At 39.1% G+C, this 18,340-nt stretch overlaps 1 long non-coding RNA gene across 1 annotated transcript in view; it reads left to right on the forward strand.

The window, feature by feature from the left end:
- LOC147578954 (uncharacterized) overlaps positions 1-10,953 on the forward strand; it is a 35,970-nt gene extending 25,017 nt beyond the window's left edge. Inside the window, exon 3 of the long non-coding RNA XR_015253397.1 lies at positions 10,688-10,953. This is a non-coding gene — a long non-coding RNA (uncharacterized LOC147578954). The remainder of the gene's footprint in view (positions 1-10,687) is intronic.
- The last annotated feature ends 7,387 nt before the right edge of the window (positions 10,954-18,340 follow it).

Raw genomic sequence — 18,340 nt, forward strand, 5'->3', positions numbered from 1 at the left:
GGATTGGATTGAATTGATATGTTTATGAAATTCAGTCTTCCCATCCAGATCTATTCAAAATGTCTTTTGTAGCCTTTAAAAGAGGTTCCTGCACATTTCTTGTTAGGTGTATTCATAGACATATTTTATAGTTTTTAAATTATAAGAACAATTCTTGTTAGGTTTTTGATCCCCATTTTATAGTTTTGTTGCTAAGATAACAGGAGGGTTTTTTTTTTACACTTTCTAATTGGTCATCACTGCTATACATGGGAAAGCTATGGTTTCTAGCTTCTTGTGTGATCAGGTGTGTGCTCTTCTGAATCTTTATATTAGTCTTACTAGTTTTTCTACTGGTTTTCTTGAATCTTTAAAAACAGAACATCAGATTTTTACAAAGAGTGACAATTTTATCTCTTGCAATCAAATATTTATACTTTCTTCTTTTTCTCATTATATTGTATGTTTTAAGCTCTCTGGTATAATGTTGAATATAGTGGTGATAATTGGCCTCTTTGTCTTGTTTCTGACAGCAGTAGGAATTTTTCTGATGTTTCACCATTGGGCATAATTTTTTCAGATTCTACATTTGCTGAGAGATTTGATGAGGTAGAGGCACTGAGGGTCATCAAATACCAGTGTCTATCTACTTGCATCTGTTAGCAAATAGCTTTTCGAATGTTGAAGCATCCTTGTATTCCTGGGATAAACCCTACCTTTTTGTGAATTTTGTCTCTACATTGCTTGATTTACCATACTGATGTTTTGTTTTTTCCCATTCATGTGTCTGTGGGTGAACATAAATTTTCCTTTGTGTGTGTGCTCTCTGTGATAGTTGTTGAGTTACTGTCTCTCAGCTCCAAGCCCACCCTTCTATACTTTGATTTGTGAGGCTAGAACTCTGCAAACCATATTTCTGCTCTGTCAGCTGGCTTTTTATTAGGTTCCGACTAACAAAGGAGACCGCAGGGCTAGAAGAGGAAGAGGGGATTTACTCCTTCCTGACAGCTTGCTGTGATATTCCTGTTTGCTCCATTTCCTGTGTGTGGTTTCCTGGCAACCGCACCACTTCTTCACCCAGGCAGCAGCGGTGCCTTCCCATGGCAACAGCTGAATCCAGACTGTAGTTTTATTCAATACTTGCAGAACCAGCCTCAGCATGTTCCACACCCCTACTCCACCACATCCTAGACACCAGCACCAATGGGACAGCAGCCTCTCTTGAGAGATCTGAGTTTCAGTTCAGGGGGACCTCTTCCAAACTTCTATATTTTAATAAATTTAAGTTCTTCCCTTTATTTCTTCATGCCCTGGGGTGGAACCTGTTTTTTTCAGTTGCTACAATTCTGATTCCTTAGAGTTCACTTTCTATTCTTTCAGTTACCTGGGTAACAATTTTACATCTAGTTATCAATTCTTTCCATTATTTTATCATTTTTTCAATAATTGGCAAGGTTTCAGTCTCCTGACTAGACCGTCACTCATCCGCTACCCTATCTGGCTTTTGGTAGGGTTTGCTAGCCTCTTTGAATGAGTTGGAAAGCTTTCCTTATTTTTTCATCTGTTCCATGAAGTTTAATGAAACTCTCCTATAGATACTTCTGGGCCTGGTGCCTTTTAAGAGCTATATATTGAAACTAATTTTTAATTTCTTCTATATAGTTCTATTCAATTTTTCTATTTCTTCTTGAGTCAATTTTGGGAATCTAGATTTTCCAAGAAAAGCATCCATTTCAACTTAATTTTCAAATGTGTTCCTATTAAGGTATTCACAGTATTTTCTTAAAATTCAGTTATCACTCATATTTTCATTTGCCTGGTTATAGAATATTAGATTCAAAATCAAATTCTTTCAGGCTTTTGAACATTTGGTCCACTGTCTTTTAGCATTCCGCCAATGAGAAGTCTGTTACCACTTAGCTCTTCTCCCTTTTGTAGAGAAAGCTTCCCTTTTTCTTTCCTTCTTTCTCCCTGTATAAAAGTTTCCTAATTTTTTTCTTTATTCTTTCAGAGTGAAGAATTTTCACCAGATTGATTTTGTTGCAAAAAATTTTCTGCTTGTAATTCTCTGTAAAAAATGTGTCTATTTCCATGTAACATGTCTATTCACTTCTAGAATTTTTTTTCTGTTGTTTTGATATTTTTTTATTATTTGCCTTCTCTGGAAATCTTATCAGATGAATGTTGGACCAGCTTCCATTCCTGCCCATGATAGGGTAATAGGGATTGAATTTATGCTCTTGCTTTAAATGATTAGAAAACTGGACAAAATATATGAAACAATGGAGTTAGACATTGGATAATAGAATTTAGGACTATCATCTCTAAGAAAAGTGAAACAAATTAGGTGATTGTTATGATTGGCCCAGCTTACTTTGGGGAGGCAGTTTCCAGGCCATAATGCAGGGAGATGCTGTGAAACAGAAATAACTTGGCAATCTTGTTAAGTTGGGTAGTTCAGGGAACTACCATTGCTTAGCTATCAGATAGCCAAAAATTAAAAAGTATGATCTCACTTTCTGTTGGCAAGACTGTGGGAAAACAGGCACAGAGGCCCTCATACATGCTGGTGGGAATGTAAACCAGTAAAACTCTTCAGGAAATATATCAGGCAATATATTACAAAAGTACATATGTACTTACCTTTTGAACCAGCAATCTCACTTCTAGAAATCTACCTTGAAGATACATCTTCAATTATATATATTCATCACATCATTCTTTACAACTGCAAAAATATTAAATGATCTAAATGCACAAATATAGGGGACTAGTTAGTTAAACTATCCACATAAGAGAATATAATGCCACTATAGAAAAGAATGAGGAAGACTATGAGATAATAGAGAGTAATTTCCAGGATATTGCCAAATGAAAAAACAAAGTATGAAGAATGTGAATAGTATGCTCTCCTTCCTGTAAGAAAGAAAAGTATATAAGAAAATATATTTCTGCTCATTTGATAAGGAGAATTAACCAGAAACTAATGAAATTGTCACCTGTGATGCATGGGTGAGAGATGGAAAGAATAGGGGAAGAGGAATGGTGTGATGGGGTGAGAAGGGTAATGACACTTCTCTGAATATACAATTTGAGTAGACTTGACTGTTAGAATCATGGTATGTTTCACATGCCAAAAGACAAACAATCCATCACCACCAACTAAGATGAGTGTATGCAGAGAGGAAGGGAAGGGGAGGACCCAAAATGGGATGCAAACAGTAACAAGTGAACCGAACCATCATACAAGTGAATAATAGAGTCACACTTGCTGCATCTCTGCAAAGTCAAATCAGATTCCAAACCAGACAGCCAGGATGCACTGTACCAGCCTTAGACTGCCTCATAGTAGGCTCATACCTAATTTTGTTATGTTTTTCCAATGCCTGTACGTCTGGAGTCCTCCGACTGTTTTACTGATGTTCAGCTATTTGTCATCACCCTAAGTGACATCCTTAGTTAACATCTGAAGGAAGCCATAGGCTTAGGAAAATGTTCATTAATGTTTAGATTTGGCTCTTTTTTTCCATTTTAGGAAATTTGGGGTAGGAGGATGTCAGGGGGAAGGGAAGAAGAGAGCGCGAGAGAGCGCGAGAGAGCGCGAGAGAGCGCGAGAGAGCGCGAGAGAGCGCGAGAGAGCGCGAGAGAGCGCGAGAGAGAATGAATCTTAACCAGGCTCCACACTCAGTGTGGAGCCAAACACAGGGCTCAATCCCATGACCCTGAAATCATGACCTGAGCTGAAATGAAGAGTCAGATGCTCAACTGACTGAACCACCCAGGTGCCCCTAGATTTGGCTCTTAGTTTTAGAAATATCTGCTATTGGGATCAAGACCATTCCCTGCCAGATAAGGGGTAGAGAAAGAAAGAGATTGGTTGGCATAGGTTGGTGGAGAAGAAAAGTCTTCTTTTGTGAAATAAAGAGCACTATGGTGGATGAAAAGATTTCATAATCATCAGTTTCTACATGATTTTAGAATGTTCTTCATGCTGATTAACAAAGATTAATTATAGTTAGCCTTTTCAGTTTAATCAAAATTGGAAGAGAAGTAGGCACAGGTTTTAAAAGCCTGGTGAGACATTGAATATGTGAGTGCTTAAATGATTCACTGCTGAGGACCTGAACTCTCAGCTTATCAAGATGTGTTAGGTATAATACTGAGAGATAATCAATAATCAAGAAGTCATTTTTTTTACCTTTAAAAATATTGACCTGCTGATTTCATGCTCAACAATTTCTCATGAGAAAATCATCAGAGACACATGCAAGTGTTTATGTACAAAGACTGCAGCATTATTTTTCATAGCACAACAATGGATGGTACCTAGATGTCCAACAGCAGAGAAACAGCTAAGGACATTATGTTACAGCTATACTGTGTTATATTATGCATCTATTTAAAATGTTTTCCAAAAAAATAATAAAAAAATGTTTTCCAAAAACATCTAATGAAATGGAAATTCTCAGAATATTAGAAAACAATGCTACAGGGAAGCTTGCCTTCATAATGCTGCCTGCAAACAGAAAAATTCTGGATATCAATAGCTCAGAGGTATTTTCATTATGTTAAGTTTTTTTAAGTAGGATAAATATGTGTGTGTGTGTATATATATACTGCTTTACATATGTATTTATATATTTTTATTTTATGCATACACACACACAGATAAAGAGCCTAGAACAATTAATAAGGAAGGGGAAAAAATGACTAGATGGAAACATCAAAATTTTAACAATGTGTTATCTTTAAGTAATAGGAACTTTGGGTAACTATTGTTTTCTTACTTCTATTTTAGGTGCGTTCCAGATATCCTGCAGTAAACATGAGTTACTTTTGGTAACTGTTTTTCCTATTGCTCAAGCCAATAACCTTGGAGCTATCTCAATCCTTTTTCTCTAAGATCCCATATCGAATCCATCAGCAAACCTGTCAACTCTACCTTGAAAGCAGTACTGAATCTGTTCACTCACTTATCATCTCCCCTTTTGATGGTCCAAATTACTCTCATCTGGCACCTGAATTTCTGCCACAGCCTTCTTTCTGGTGTTTTGATTCCACACTTACTCTCCACTCCTATCCTCCATCTTTAGAAGGGTTAGAAGAGGGGTTTTAAGAGAAAATTATGGGGAGTAAAACAGGGTCCCGTTTACTAAACAAGCCAAAGTCTAAAGAGGAGCATTTCTAATGGGGGAATTCCAGGAAAGGCTGATACATTTCAAGGAATACTAGAGTTTGACATTGCATATGAAGTTATGTTCCTGTTCTGTTCTTAAATTGCACACCCATCTCCCATTATCAACTCAAAACACACAATGAAAATTTCGTCTCCATATTGAGAAAGTAGGAAACAAGAAAGATGACAAATGAAGAGCAGGAAAGAACTGGAGAAAGAAGTGACTGACAGGAATCTTCCAAAAGCACTGAAGTAGAGCATGGAATTTCCACAGTAGGTGTGAGGAAGAATTGAGCCATTTAACTCCCACAAGAAGAGAAAAGGGACCTCAAAAGTCTGGAGAACTTAAGTACATCCACTCAGACAATTATGTTACATTAACACAATATCAGGGAAACAATGGTTTGGACAGATGTCATTTCCACATTGCTTTCTTTTTTTTAAGTTTGTTTGTTTATTGAGAGAGAGAGCATGCAAGTGTATGAGAGGCAGAGAGAGGGAGAGAATCCCAGGCAGGCTCAGCACTGTCAGCACAGAGCCCAATGCAGGGCTCAATCTCACAAAATCATGAAATCTTGACCTGAGACAAAGTCAAACACTTACTGACTGAGCCACGCAGCCACCCCTCTGCATTGCTTTCTAATTGGCTTATGTGAATATCTCATGAGCAGAGGCAGTGCCTCATTAATCTTTATATGCCTGACACCTACCACAGGACCTGCCACAAAACTGGTGTCAGAAAGTCATAAAATTAGTGGATCAGCAAATTAGGAAGGAAGAAGGAAGGGAGGGAAGAAAGAGGGAAGGAAGTAAGGGAGAAAGGAACAAATAAGGAAGAGAGGGAAGAAGGAAGAAAGGGAGGTAAGAAAGAGGGAAGGGAGGGACAGATGGAGGAAGGAAGAAGGAATGGATGAATTTACAGATAACAATAAAAATGACTAGTGCTTCTGGAGAATTTACTATATCAGGTGCTATTCTAAGTGCTTTCATGTACTAACTCATTGACTAAAAATTAGAATTCAGTTCCCCCTGGCTTTCTGTACCTTGTATATTTTCATTATTAGTGTCACCAATGATCAGATTCATGGTGCAAAGAAACTCTCTAATGAGACTGATTTTAAAAAGCAGATGTCCTTAATTAAAAAAGATGATGCTCATCAGAGCTGTTCTTATATAAGTTGTCCAGGTGCTGTTGGCTTATGAAAATGCGTTCGAGCACCAGAGGTTAGAAATGCTGAGGGGATGTCCTCATTATCCCATTATATGAACAACTAGAATTGACAGGCTAAGTCAAAGCAAAGTAATTATGCTGTTAATTCAGGCCTCCCCAAAAGCTGCTGGTCTCGGCAGTTGTCTTAGTTCACTAATAACAAACCTAACAGATTTGTAAATTTTTCCCAAGGGTCTTCGAGTTAATTCTCTTTCGTTTAGTCATTCAATAAGTATTTACTGGGCCTCTACCTTGCACAAGGCACCATTCTAAGTGCCTGGGTACAGAAGTAATGAGAACTCTGTCACTGCTCCATGGAGTTCACATGACCTCACAACTGAGACAGCAGAGCAGTAATCCCCACTTCACAGAAAAAGAAGTTATGGCTCAAAGAGTTTAAGAGACTCTGATTATGATCAGAGATAATGACGCTAGATTCTAATTCTTGCTACTTAGAATTTAAAACATTGGAGCTTATATCTCCTTATATAGAGATAAAATAGTTTACAGTATTTTTGTTTCTCCTCAGACTGAGGAATATTTTACCATGTGTCACACACATAGTGTGAAGGTAGAACCCTCTATTCCCTTGTGGCAGTGATGCTTAGAGGATTCAATGGGGAGGTCCTTGGTGGGAAAGCTGTAGGCATCCTTGATTCCTTTCTTTCTCTCAAATCTCTCAAAAAACCTTATCCAGAACCCAGTCACTTCCCTCTACCTCCATTGCTGCACTCTGGCCTAAGCCACCTTGATTTCTTGTCAAGGTGTCTACCGTCCTTGTTCCTCTTTACATTCCTCACCACAATAGCCAGAAGGATGCTTTTAACACGGAAGTTGGATCTTGTCACTTCTCTGACCAAAACCCTAAAAAGACTCCTCCATTTCACTGAGAATTAAAGTCAGCCAGCATCCTTACAGTGGCCCACAAGGCCCTACACAGTCTGGCCCCTATTTTCACCTGACCTCATCTCCTTCATTCTCCTCTTTGACTCTTGCTGTCTAGTCACACTGACTTTCCCACTGTTTCTCAAACCCACAGGGCTTGTTTCCACCTCAGGCCCTTTGCACTAGCTCTTCTCTCTGCCTCAGAGTTTCACCCCAGATATCTTCATCTTCAAATCTTTGCTCAAGTATTATCTTCTTAGGGATCGCCTGCCCTGAGCACTCTATTCGAACTTGTTACACTCTCAGATACTTCTGAAATCTCCCAAACTCCCTTATCCTGCTCTATTTATTTCCCTTGTCACATTTACCACCTTCCAAAAAACCATATGGATTGTTTCTATATTATGTTCATTGTCTTTCTGCTTCCACAAAGTTGGGAATCTCTCTTCCTTTTATTTATTTATGTAATCCCAGAAACTAGATTAATGCCTGGCATATTTAAACACCAAGCATGCATAATCATTATTATTACTATTATTTGTGAATGTCAAGGGGCAGGAATTAAGACACCAGACTTCAGGGAAGAAGATGAGAATTTTTCATAGTCAAAGATAATTAGATTTGAATCCTAGTTCTGCCATTTACTTGGGGCCTTGAGCCAGGTACTCAGTGTCTGTGACTTTCAAGTCTCTCGAATGCAAAAATAGGAAAACTATTACTTACCTCACAAAGTTGCAGGATTATGAAATGATGTAATATAGAGAAAGTATCTACATGGAGTCTGCTTGGGATTCTCCCTTTCTACCACTCTCTGCTCCTCCCCCAACTCATGTTTTCTCTCTCTCAAAATGAATAAATAAAGAAAAAGTTTTTGGTGCAATCAGAACACAATTAATATTGACCCTCCCACACTGCTACTCAAGTAGCAATTCTGTTTTACTTTGGCCAGATTCTTACTTAACAGCATGGCTTTGAACACAGTCCTTCCCCTTTCAGTCCATACAGCTATATAATGAAAGGGTTCGTTGAGATGTTCTCGTAGCCCACGACCACTACCAGCTTGAAGACTTCCACGGGGACCAGTGGGAACCTTGGGCCTCACAAGACATTGCTTCACCTCTTCCAATGAGTTAGCTAATCTACCTCTGTTCATTACCCAGCCCTTTAAAAGTCAACAGATAATAACGAGATAAATAAAACCTTTGTCACTTACTGCTGCCTCAGTTCTATGCAAGTGAGATGCCAAAAGGAATTGCAACAGGAACCTTTGAACAGGAGACCAGTCAAATGGCACATGCTGATAAACATGTTTAGAATGCAGTTTTCCACTGGAATTTCTCAGAATTAGCCAACTGCACTAACCAAGACCCTTCTAGACAGCTGTTTAGACTAGTTGTTCCCAGATTTCTCACCATTGGACATCCCCTGTTTTCCCACAACCTCCCCCATATAAGCCCAGGTTTCCAAAGTTCTTTCTACCAAATAAACTGATGTAGATGTATCAAGTGATAATTCCTGTATTTTTTCCATTAGTGAACTAATAGTATGGTCAAAGACTTATGTTCATGGGAACTTCCAATCAGCATGAGGTAGACATATTTTCAGGCTGCATGGTTATCCTTCAAGCCACAAAGAAATGGTGATATTTTACACAGCCTGAGCAGCCTAATTTGAAGTCTATTCATCTGTTCAACATATATTTAATGAATACCTGTTATCTGCCAGACACTATTCTAGGTTCTGCAATAAATATAGCAGTGAACAAAATGCACAAAAATTCCTACCCCCATGGATTTTGTGTTCTAATGAAGATAGACAATAAGAAGAAAAATAAATAAAATCTACAGATAGCATAAATTCTAAGGGAAAGCAGGAAGGAAGGTGGGATGCCCAAAACATGATAGGGGTACAGGGTTTTTCTCTCTAATGGTGAGGTTGTTCTTTTTAATGGTGAGAAGGTGACATTTGAGCAAAGATCTGGAGGATGTGACAGAGTGATCCCTTGAGGCATCTGGGAGAAAAGCAACAGGCCTGAGGAGGAAGCATGCCCAGTGTCTTTGGGGAGTAACTGAAAGGACAGCTGAGAAGCAGGAGGCAGAGGAGAATAGATCTAAAGAAACTCAGAGTTTTTGCTCAGGATCAGTTTTTACTATTTGTGAGAAGGGAGCCATTTGGAGGGTTTTGAGAAAAGCAATGGCTTGGACTTCTATTTAATGACACCATTCTAACAGTTGTGTGAGGCAATGGGATGTTTCCAGTAGTACCCTTGAAATATTTAAAAGGGCTCCTAAGGGGCGCCTGACTGGCTCAGTAAGTGGAATGTGTGACTCTCGATCTTGGGATTGTGAGTTTGAGCCCCATGTTGAGAGTAGAGATTACTTAAAAACAATATCTTTTTCCAAATTTCCAAAATTGCTTTCTTAAAAAAAATAAGTAGGGCACCTAGGTGGCTCAGTCAGTTAAGTGCCCGACTCTTGATTTGGGCTCATGATCTCATGGTTCGTGGGTTGGGGCCCCACATCAGACTCCACACTGATGGTGCAAAACCTTCTTGGGATTCTGTCCCCTTCTCTCTCTGCCCTGCCCCTGCTTGATTTCTATCTCTCTCTCTCTCAAAATAAATACACATCTCCCTCTCTCTCTCTCTCTCTCTGTGCAAAACCTTCTTGGGATTCTGTCCCCCTCTCTCTCTGCCCTGCCCCTGCTTGATTTCTATCTCTCTCTCTCTCAAAATAAATACACATCTCCCTCTCTCTCTCTCTCTCTCTGTCCCTCCCCCACTCACACTCTGTGTCTCTCTCTCAAAAATAAACATTAAAAAAACTTGTTTAATAAACATTAAATAAAAATTTTAATAAAAATAAAAAGGGCTCATAAAAGTAGTAAATGCAGAGCTAAAGCATTAATAATAGCCAAAAAGTGGTAACAGCACAAATGTCCATCAATTGATGAACAGATAAACAAAATGTGGTATATTCATATAATGGGATATTATTTGGCCATAAAAAGGAATGAAGTGCTAACACATGCCACAACACGGATGAACCTTGAAAGCATTATGCTAAATGAAAGAAGCCAGTCATTTAAGGCTAATATACGATCCTATCTATACGAAATGTTCACAATGGGCAAATTCACAGAGACAGATAAAGTAGATTAGTGGTTGCCAAGAGATGAGAAAAGCTGGAGTGAGGAGTAACTGCTAATGGGCACTGGGTTCCTTGGGGGTGATAAAAACACTCTGGATTACATAGGGACGTTGGTCGCACAACTTTGTTAATATGCTAAAAGCTCCTTTAGCTTCACATTTTAAAGGAGGGAATTTTATGGTATGTGAATCAATCTCAATCTTTTCAAACAAAGGATTTCGCTTTTTGGAAACCAGTGCCAAGAAAATGACTTTCTCTCTGCTCTCTGCCCCACTGTCCTCCCCTCAGGTAACATGCAGCACTAAGTGAAGTCAATTTTGTGAAAGCGGTGAATTGAAGTCACATGCGAGACCCCAGGAGCGACCAGCAGAAGAACCACCTGCCTGATCCCAACCCAAATTGCTGACCTGTAGAACTGTGGGCCATTTCATAGTTTTGTGTTTCAAAACCATAAAAAAACCAAAAGTGATGGTTTTCTCTGCAGTGATAGATAAGTACTACAGAAATCTTTGGAGTTTCAAATAAGGTGTGAAATAAAATTTTTATCGTTTAAAGACCGGTTTAATCCCAAATATACTGATGAATCCATCCATAAAAACCATGGTCTTCAGGGGTGCCTGGATGGCTCAGTCAGTTAAGCGTCTGACTTTGCCTTAGGTCATAGTCTCATGGTCCGTGGGTTCGAGCCCCATGTTGGGCTCTGTGCTGACAGCTCGAAGCTTGCAGCCTGCTTCAGATTCTGTCTCCCTCCCTCTCTCTGCCCCTCCCTAGCTCACACTCTGTCTCTCTCTCTCAAAATTATAAAGAGTTTTTAAAAAACATGGTCTTCAAGCTTTCTAAAAAAGATAAAAATATTATAGCCTTGATTAGAGACAGTGCAGCTTACAAGTCTATGCTGGGTCACAGGGGTCTTAGTCCCTTCTCTTCAAAATGAAATCCTAGCCTCAAGCATATTAAAACCATGTGAAACCACAAACACTAGACAAAAAAAAGAGCCAAAAGTCATTTGACTCTTTACCCTATTTCAGCTAAGAATAGTATGAGAAAAATTCTGATGAAAACCAAGATAGCATTTTAGACCAGAATTCATTATGAAATGTGTTTCTAAAGAAGATTAAAAAGGAAGTATCTGTGAGTCCTAAACTGTGGCGTTTAGATTCTGTGTTATGCTGAAATAATCAAGGAACCATTACATCATTCTTAAAAATTTGAAAGACCGAAAGATGATCTTTGAACATACAATCTTGGAAACAACTTGAAAACAACCAGCACTGTTAAAATATAAAAAGCTATTTTGTGAAAAAATTCTGTAATTAGTGAAAGCCAAGATGTTTGCTCTTGCTGTGCATAATTATTTGATCTGCAGAGAAATGAGATTCACTTTTGTTATATAAATAGCATTATTTTTTAAATGGTTCTTTAAGTGATAATATTTAACCAGGCTTTATGGCTATTTATTCATAGTACCTCATAGTACTTTCCATTAATTTCTCAAGGATGTTAACATTATCTTCCTGGGGTGTTCATCATCATGTTTGATCACATATTTTGGTCAGATGGTATATGGCTTGACAGAAAACTATGCATAATACTTTCAAAATGAGTTTATTTAATTCCAATGTCTTATAATCATCTTATATTTCAATATCTTATAGCAAGGGTGGGAAAACATGGAAGAGAAATAATTTAGAGAAGTTCTTGCCCCACCATTCCAAGCCAAGTTTGCCCACTCAGTGTAGGACAGCAGAGAAAGAAAAGAAGGGTAGAAACAGACAAGAAAGGAGAAAGGAGAATCCAAGTGAAGTAAGGGGAAATATGATAAAAAATAAAGAAAGGAAATTAGATGAGGAAAAAAGGGGAGATGAGAAGGCCAGATCCTTGAGCAAGAGATTTAGGCTTTCACAAACAGCATGTCAAGCAGTGACTACCCAGCTGTTGTGTAACTATTAGGGTTCCTTCAATTTCGCACCTGTAGCTCATTCTGGCAAATCTTAGCCTCTTTTGGATCATGGACAACTTTGAGAATATGATGACAGCTATAAAATGTAGATAGATCCTCTCTCCAGGCACACGTGAACATATATACTTACCTTTTACTTCACATTTTCTGGGGGGTGTTCTATAAAATTTGGTGTTCTATCCCTAATTGAAAAGTTTCCAAGTCTCATATCAAGGCACTTGGGTAACTACCCCCACACCAACATTACCTGGAACCACAGTGGTTTTACCTGGCTTCAGGATCCAACCATAATTGCTCCTCTTTCCTGTGATACTCTCTCCACATGAAATTTGTGGCAAGGTGAGCGCTTTGCTAGAAAAACTTGGTCTCCTCCCCCAGGAGTAAAGGAGGCTACTTCTACTCTGCCACAAGCCATGACTGAAAGGCGGTGCTATCCACCCTCATTTGAGAAATTTAAGGAAGAAAGGAAATAGATTCACCTGGCAACAACTGCTAAGCCAATCTGCAAATACTACAAATATGGCTGAAAGAGCTGAAAGTCTCTTAAGTTGGTGGTATGTCTTAATTATTTGACTGAATTCAAACTTTATTTCACAATCCAGACATTAGGAGTGGAGATGTGTATGTGGAGTGATAAAGTTAATTCATATATCAGGACCCACAGAATGAAGGCAGCCAGAGTGGCCCAACCCACACCCCAAATCTAAACCTAAGTCAGCCTGCACATAGAGAAAAAACACCTGTCAAGGAAACCTAAAATACACTAATCACAGTCCTGCACCTCAGCTTTAGCTAGCTTACCTTACCCTGGAAAGTACAACCTGATCAACTTCTAGGAAAATCCCCGACCTCCTAGCCAATCATGCCTTGTTTCCGTATTGCCGCCTCTAATGCTCTATAAAACTCCCACTTGCCCCAAATCCTTTGGGAACAGTGTTCCACGGCTTGTGAGGCACTGTACTGCCTCCATGGGCTGTTTTCCCTGGGATAAAGGACATGAAACTCATTACTAAATTGTTTTAATTTTTAAAAAATTAAAAGTAAAAGTAAATTGTTTCATTTTCTCATTTGACAGGATAGAAAGACAAAAGGGGAAGGGAAGGGAGAGATGAAGAGAAAAATGCTATTACTTTGTGCTATTCCTGTTTGAAGTATTTTCAGGCTCTGGAATTTTAGTTAGCTATTCTCTTCAAGTGTAACTAATAAAGAAATGCATTTCAAAGCCACCTTGAAACTTTTTCAGGCAGCCACATTTTGCATCGTCTGTTCTGTTGTCACTGCTAATAAGTTTAACTGGTCACTTATTGAATGATAAATAATATAGAAATGGAAAGTCAGGTTAATTTTCCCTTGAAAATATCTCTCACAGGTGAGGTCAAGGGTTTATAATCAAGAACTATTATTTAAATAGTGGAAGTTTAGAAATTGCCTAAAACATCTAACAACTGGCCTAGGCACATAAGATGAAATAATAATACCAATTGGCCACTTTAAAAATCATGGTTTCATCTGCAAGGATGTGGAGCAATGGGAACTCCTATTCATAAATAATGAGAAAGTAAACTGACATAACCAGTGTGGCAAAATGTTGAGCAGCTTCTTACAAGCTTACACACCTATGCTATGACCCAGCAGCCCCACTTCTGGAGAAATAAAAACATGTCCACAAAAAGACAAGAATATTTATAGCAGCCTTATTCACAATCACCTCCTCCCTCACAACTGGAAACAATCCAAATGGTCTTCAATAGGAGAATGAATAAACAAATCTTGTTATATCCACACAATACAGTATTATACACCTATAAAAAAAGGAACTGCTGATAAACACAGTAACATATATCAATTTTTAAAATAGTGTACTAAGAGAAAAATGGTAGGATTTGGAAGAGTTGATTCCATCTGAAGCTCAAAAATAGGCAAATTTAGTCCACAATAATAGAAATCAGAATAGTGATTACTAGTAGGGATGGTATGCAGGTGTTATGTATGCATAAGTAAAAATCAGTTCATGTATAAACCTAAGATTTGTGCTTTTTACTCTATGTACATTACTGTAAATCATTTTAAAATCATGTTCTCAGGGCGCCTGGGTGGCTCAGTCGGTTGAGCATCTGACTTTGGCTCAGGTCATGATCTCATAGTTCACAAGTTCGAGCCCCACATCGGGCTCTGTGCTGACAGCTCAGAGCCTGGGCCCTGCTTCGGATTCTGTGTCTCCTTCTCTCTCTGCCCTTCCCCCATTTGTGCTCTGTCTCTCTCTCTGTCTATCAAAAATAAATTTAAAAAATATTTAAATCATGTTCTCAAGGAATATTTAAAGACATGGGAATTTATTATACCAGGTTAAGTGTAAAGAGCAGGACATAAAACCATTTACTGAAGTATGATACCAAATTATTCAAAAATACATTATGTGTAGAGGAAAGACTGAAGGCATGTGTGCTAAATGGCAAGAATAATTAAATCTGCTATAATACTAGGGTAATTTTTATTCCCCTCAATACATTTTTCTATATTTTGAAATGTTTCTACAAGGAGCATATATTACATATTTTAGGGGAAAAAAAAGGTTTTCTAAGCATTCTGTAACTACCATCTCCTCCCCATTTCCATTGCTCCGATCCTGGCTCTGCCCTCATTTCTAAATTATTATAACAGACTCCTAACTGATGTCCCAGACTCAAGAGTCTATCTAGCCCAATCTGCTTCTCTGGATATTTCTTCCTTTTTAAAAAATAGAATTCTATTTTTGTGCCATACGTGCAATATTTTTTCTTCCCTTTTACATTAAGATTTATTCTAATGTCTACATAGAAAATAAAAAGCCCACCCTTTATTAAACCTATACATCTAAGATTCTGTCATTACCATGACATTGAAACTGCTCTAGTCAAGGTCACCAATGATCTTCATGTTGCTAAATTCAATCATCCATTTCAGTCCTCATCTTCCTTGATCTTCCTTTGACACAACTGATCACATCATAACCCTAAAACCATCTCTGAGCCATACTTTCTTCACTTGGTCACTAAGTTCCTCTGCTCACCCCCCAAAACCCTCCTATCCCCCATGTACCCATCTCTCCTGCTGATTCCTTTTCATCTTCCTGATGGGTCTATGTTGGAGCATCCCCAGGGCTCAGTCATGTTCAAATCTTGATTATCTCATCTGGTCTTGTGGCTTAAACTATCACTGTTTGATGTGATGATGATTCACAAATATAAACCTCAGATCTGACCTCTGCCCTGAATTTCAGAATGTGTTTCCACTGCCCATCTGATATTGCCACATACATATCAATAGGTAAGTAAAATTCCAAAATCAAACATGTCCAGCTTCCTGATCCCTTCCTCACCAATCCTGATCCTCTTCAGTCTTCTCTCTCTCAGTAAATGTTCCATCTTCCTTCAAAATATCTCTAGAACCTGACTGCTTTAAGAACCTGGTGTTCTTTGAATATGCCAACCAAGTGTGTTCCCACGTGAGGGCTTTTGTACTTGCTTTTTTCTAATCCTGAAACTCTTCGCCCAAATATGCTTCTGACTTGTTCCCTCACTGCTTTCATTTCTCTGCTCAAAGTTCATTTTATCCCTGAACACTCAATATAACACAGCAACCCCTACACTCCCTATCTCATTTACCCTGTTTTATGTTTGTTCTTAGCATTTACCACCCTCTGCTATACTGGATTTACTCATAAACCTGCTTATTTTGTGTCTGCCCCCTAGAATATAAGCCCCATAAGAACAGAGACTTATTTTGTTAACTTGCTTTCTATTCCTAGTGCCTGGACCATTGTAGGTACTCAATAATTGACATGCTGATTATGAGTGCTAAATAATTGAAGGATGAATGAATGAATGAATGAATGATGCACTTTCTATTACCACATCAGGGCTTGGTGGGTGGCCTCCACAGAGAGTGAGTGGGTGGTTATTTTGATGGGGAAACAAACCCTAAATGTCAATGGCTATATGCCTTTCTCTTAGTGAATTCCCACTCCTCACCCCAAGATTCCTTCAATTTCCTGTATAGGGGATATAAACCTGACCACCAGTGTTTTGGAAACTCCACTCACAAATGCAGCTGAAAACTTTCAGTATCCAGTCTGAAAACTGTTAATTAATTTCTCTGTGTTTAGTAAGTTTCATTCATTCATTTATTGGACAAATATTTACCAAGTACTGTTCTATGTACTTGAGATATATTATCGGTGACCACAACAGACTAAAATCTCTACCTTTGGAGCTTGTATTGAACTACCATAGGTGTCCTTGAGTCCAGAGATTCCCTGTCCAGAAGATAGAACTACTACTGTTTTTCCACTAGGTACAGGGAGAAGCAGTTTCTTGGTTGAGCTGGTCAGGAACAGACTCTGGGGTTATAATTGCTCCTTATATACACTTCCAGCAGGGTTGCAAAATCTGGCAACTCTCACTTTCAACCAATCCTTGTGTTTTCAACCCCCCTCCTCTGACCTCATTATACCCACTCTGTCTGTGCTCCAGAGGTACCCGGGGCTGGGGCCTTCAATTCTTCAGCTTCCATGGGTGCAGTAACTCAAAATAGCTTCCTTCTTATTTCACTCGGTTCTGCTGAGGTCAGTTAAGACTGACATATCCCCATTCAACTTTCTAAATGCAGTTTTCACCTCCTTTCTTTTGTGTTTGTGTTGCCATACTTGGGGTGCCTGGGAGAAATTCAGTCCTGTGGAACCTGTCTCCACCCTTCTCCCCAATACACACACCCAGTAAGCATTGGGTTCAGCCTATCCATGTTATTGTTTGTGTACCCAGGGAAATAGGGAAAAGATAAGGACCTCTACTTCTTTTTTTTTTTTTTATTTTAAAAATTTTTTTTTTTCAACGTTTATTTATTTTTGGGACAGAGAGAGACAGAGCGTGAACGGGGGAGGGGCAGAGAGAGAGGGAGACACAGAATCAGAAACAGGCTCCAGGCTCTGAGCCATCAGCCCAGAGCCCGACGCGGGGCTCGAACTCACGGACCGCGAGATCGTGACCTGGCTGAAGTCGGACGCTTAACCGACTGCGCCACCCAGGCGCCCCAAGGACCTCTACTTCTTAATCTCACTTCAGTCCAGCAGTTGGTGAGATGAGAGATCTCACCTGTTCATCTGCTGTTTCACCTGTCCCTGTGCTTGGGTCTAAACTGTCATAACTCATTCCATCAGCTGGTTCATGTCTCGCCGAAATAAGTAGGACACTCTCCTGACTTTCAGAATCACCATTGTCTGGAATTACCACAGCCAGGAGAAGCAGTGGAGAACAGAATAAATATTAAGAAGTAAGATTAAAATATGGCCATTAGAGCCTTGCTTTTAAGTTCTGCCCAGAAACACCATTTACTTCTTAATAAATTCTTGGGAATAGATAGTTGAACCTTCTTCATGGGGTTGCCACGAAAATTAAATGAGATCATGTATGGAAAGGCCTTAGCATAAGGTCTGGAGCATAGTAACACATGATATCTAAAGAAAAGTTCAGTTTCTCTGGTCCATCAAATTGGTCCATATGGTTATTAACTCAAGTTTGAATCAGGCCAGAATCTATTCTACTCTAATGAATTGATATCTTTATGGTGTCTCCTGGAGGGGGCTCAAAACTCCCTCCCATTCAAGATTTCCTTCCTATAACCTAGTTAGGAACTTCCAGAATGCCACATAGCAGACTCATATCATTTATGGAACTTGGGGTTAGGAGACTAATTCAACATGCCAAGTAAGAGTTCAAAAGACCCTGAACCTGGGTCACCTGGGTGGCTCAGTTGGTTAAGTGACCAACTCTTGACTTATGCTCAAGTTATGATCTCATGGTTCATGAGTTCGAGCCCTGAGTTGGGCTCTGTGCTGACAGCATGGAGCCTGCTTGGGATACTTTCCCTCTCTCTGCCCCTCCCTCTCTCTCTGCCTCTCCCCAGCTTGTGCCTGTGCATGTGCTCTCTCTCTCTCTCTCTCTCTC

This window comes from Puma concolor, chromosome B4 (genome assembly GCF_028749965.1).
Source record: "Puma concolor isolate L17-30 chromosome B4, mPumCon1.1.hap2, whole genome shotgun sequence".
NCBI classification, from domain to species: domain Eukaryota; kingdom Metazoa; phylum Chordata; class Mammalia; order Carnivora; family Felidae; genus Puma; species Puma concolor.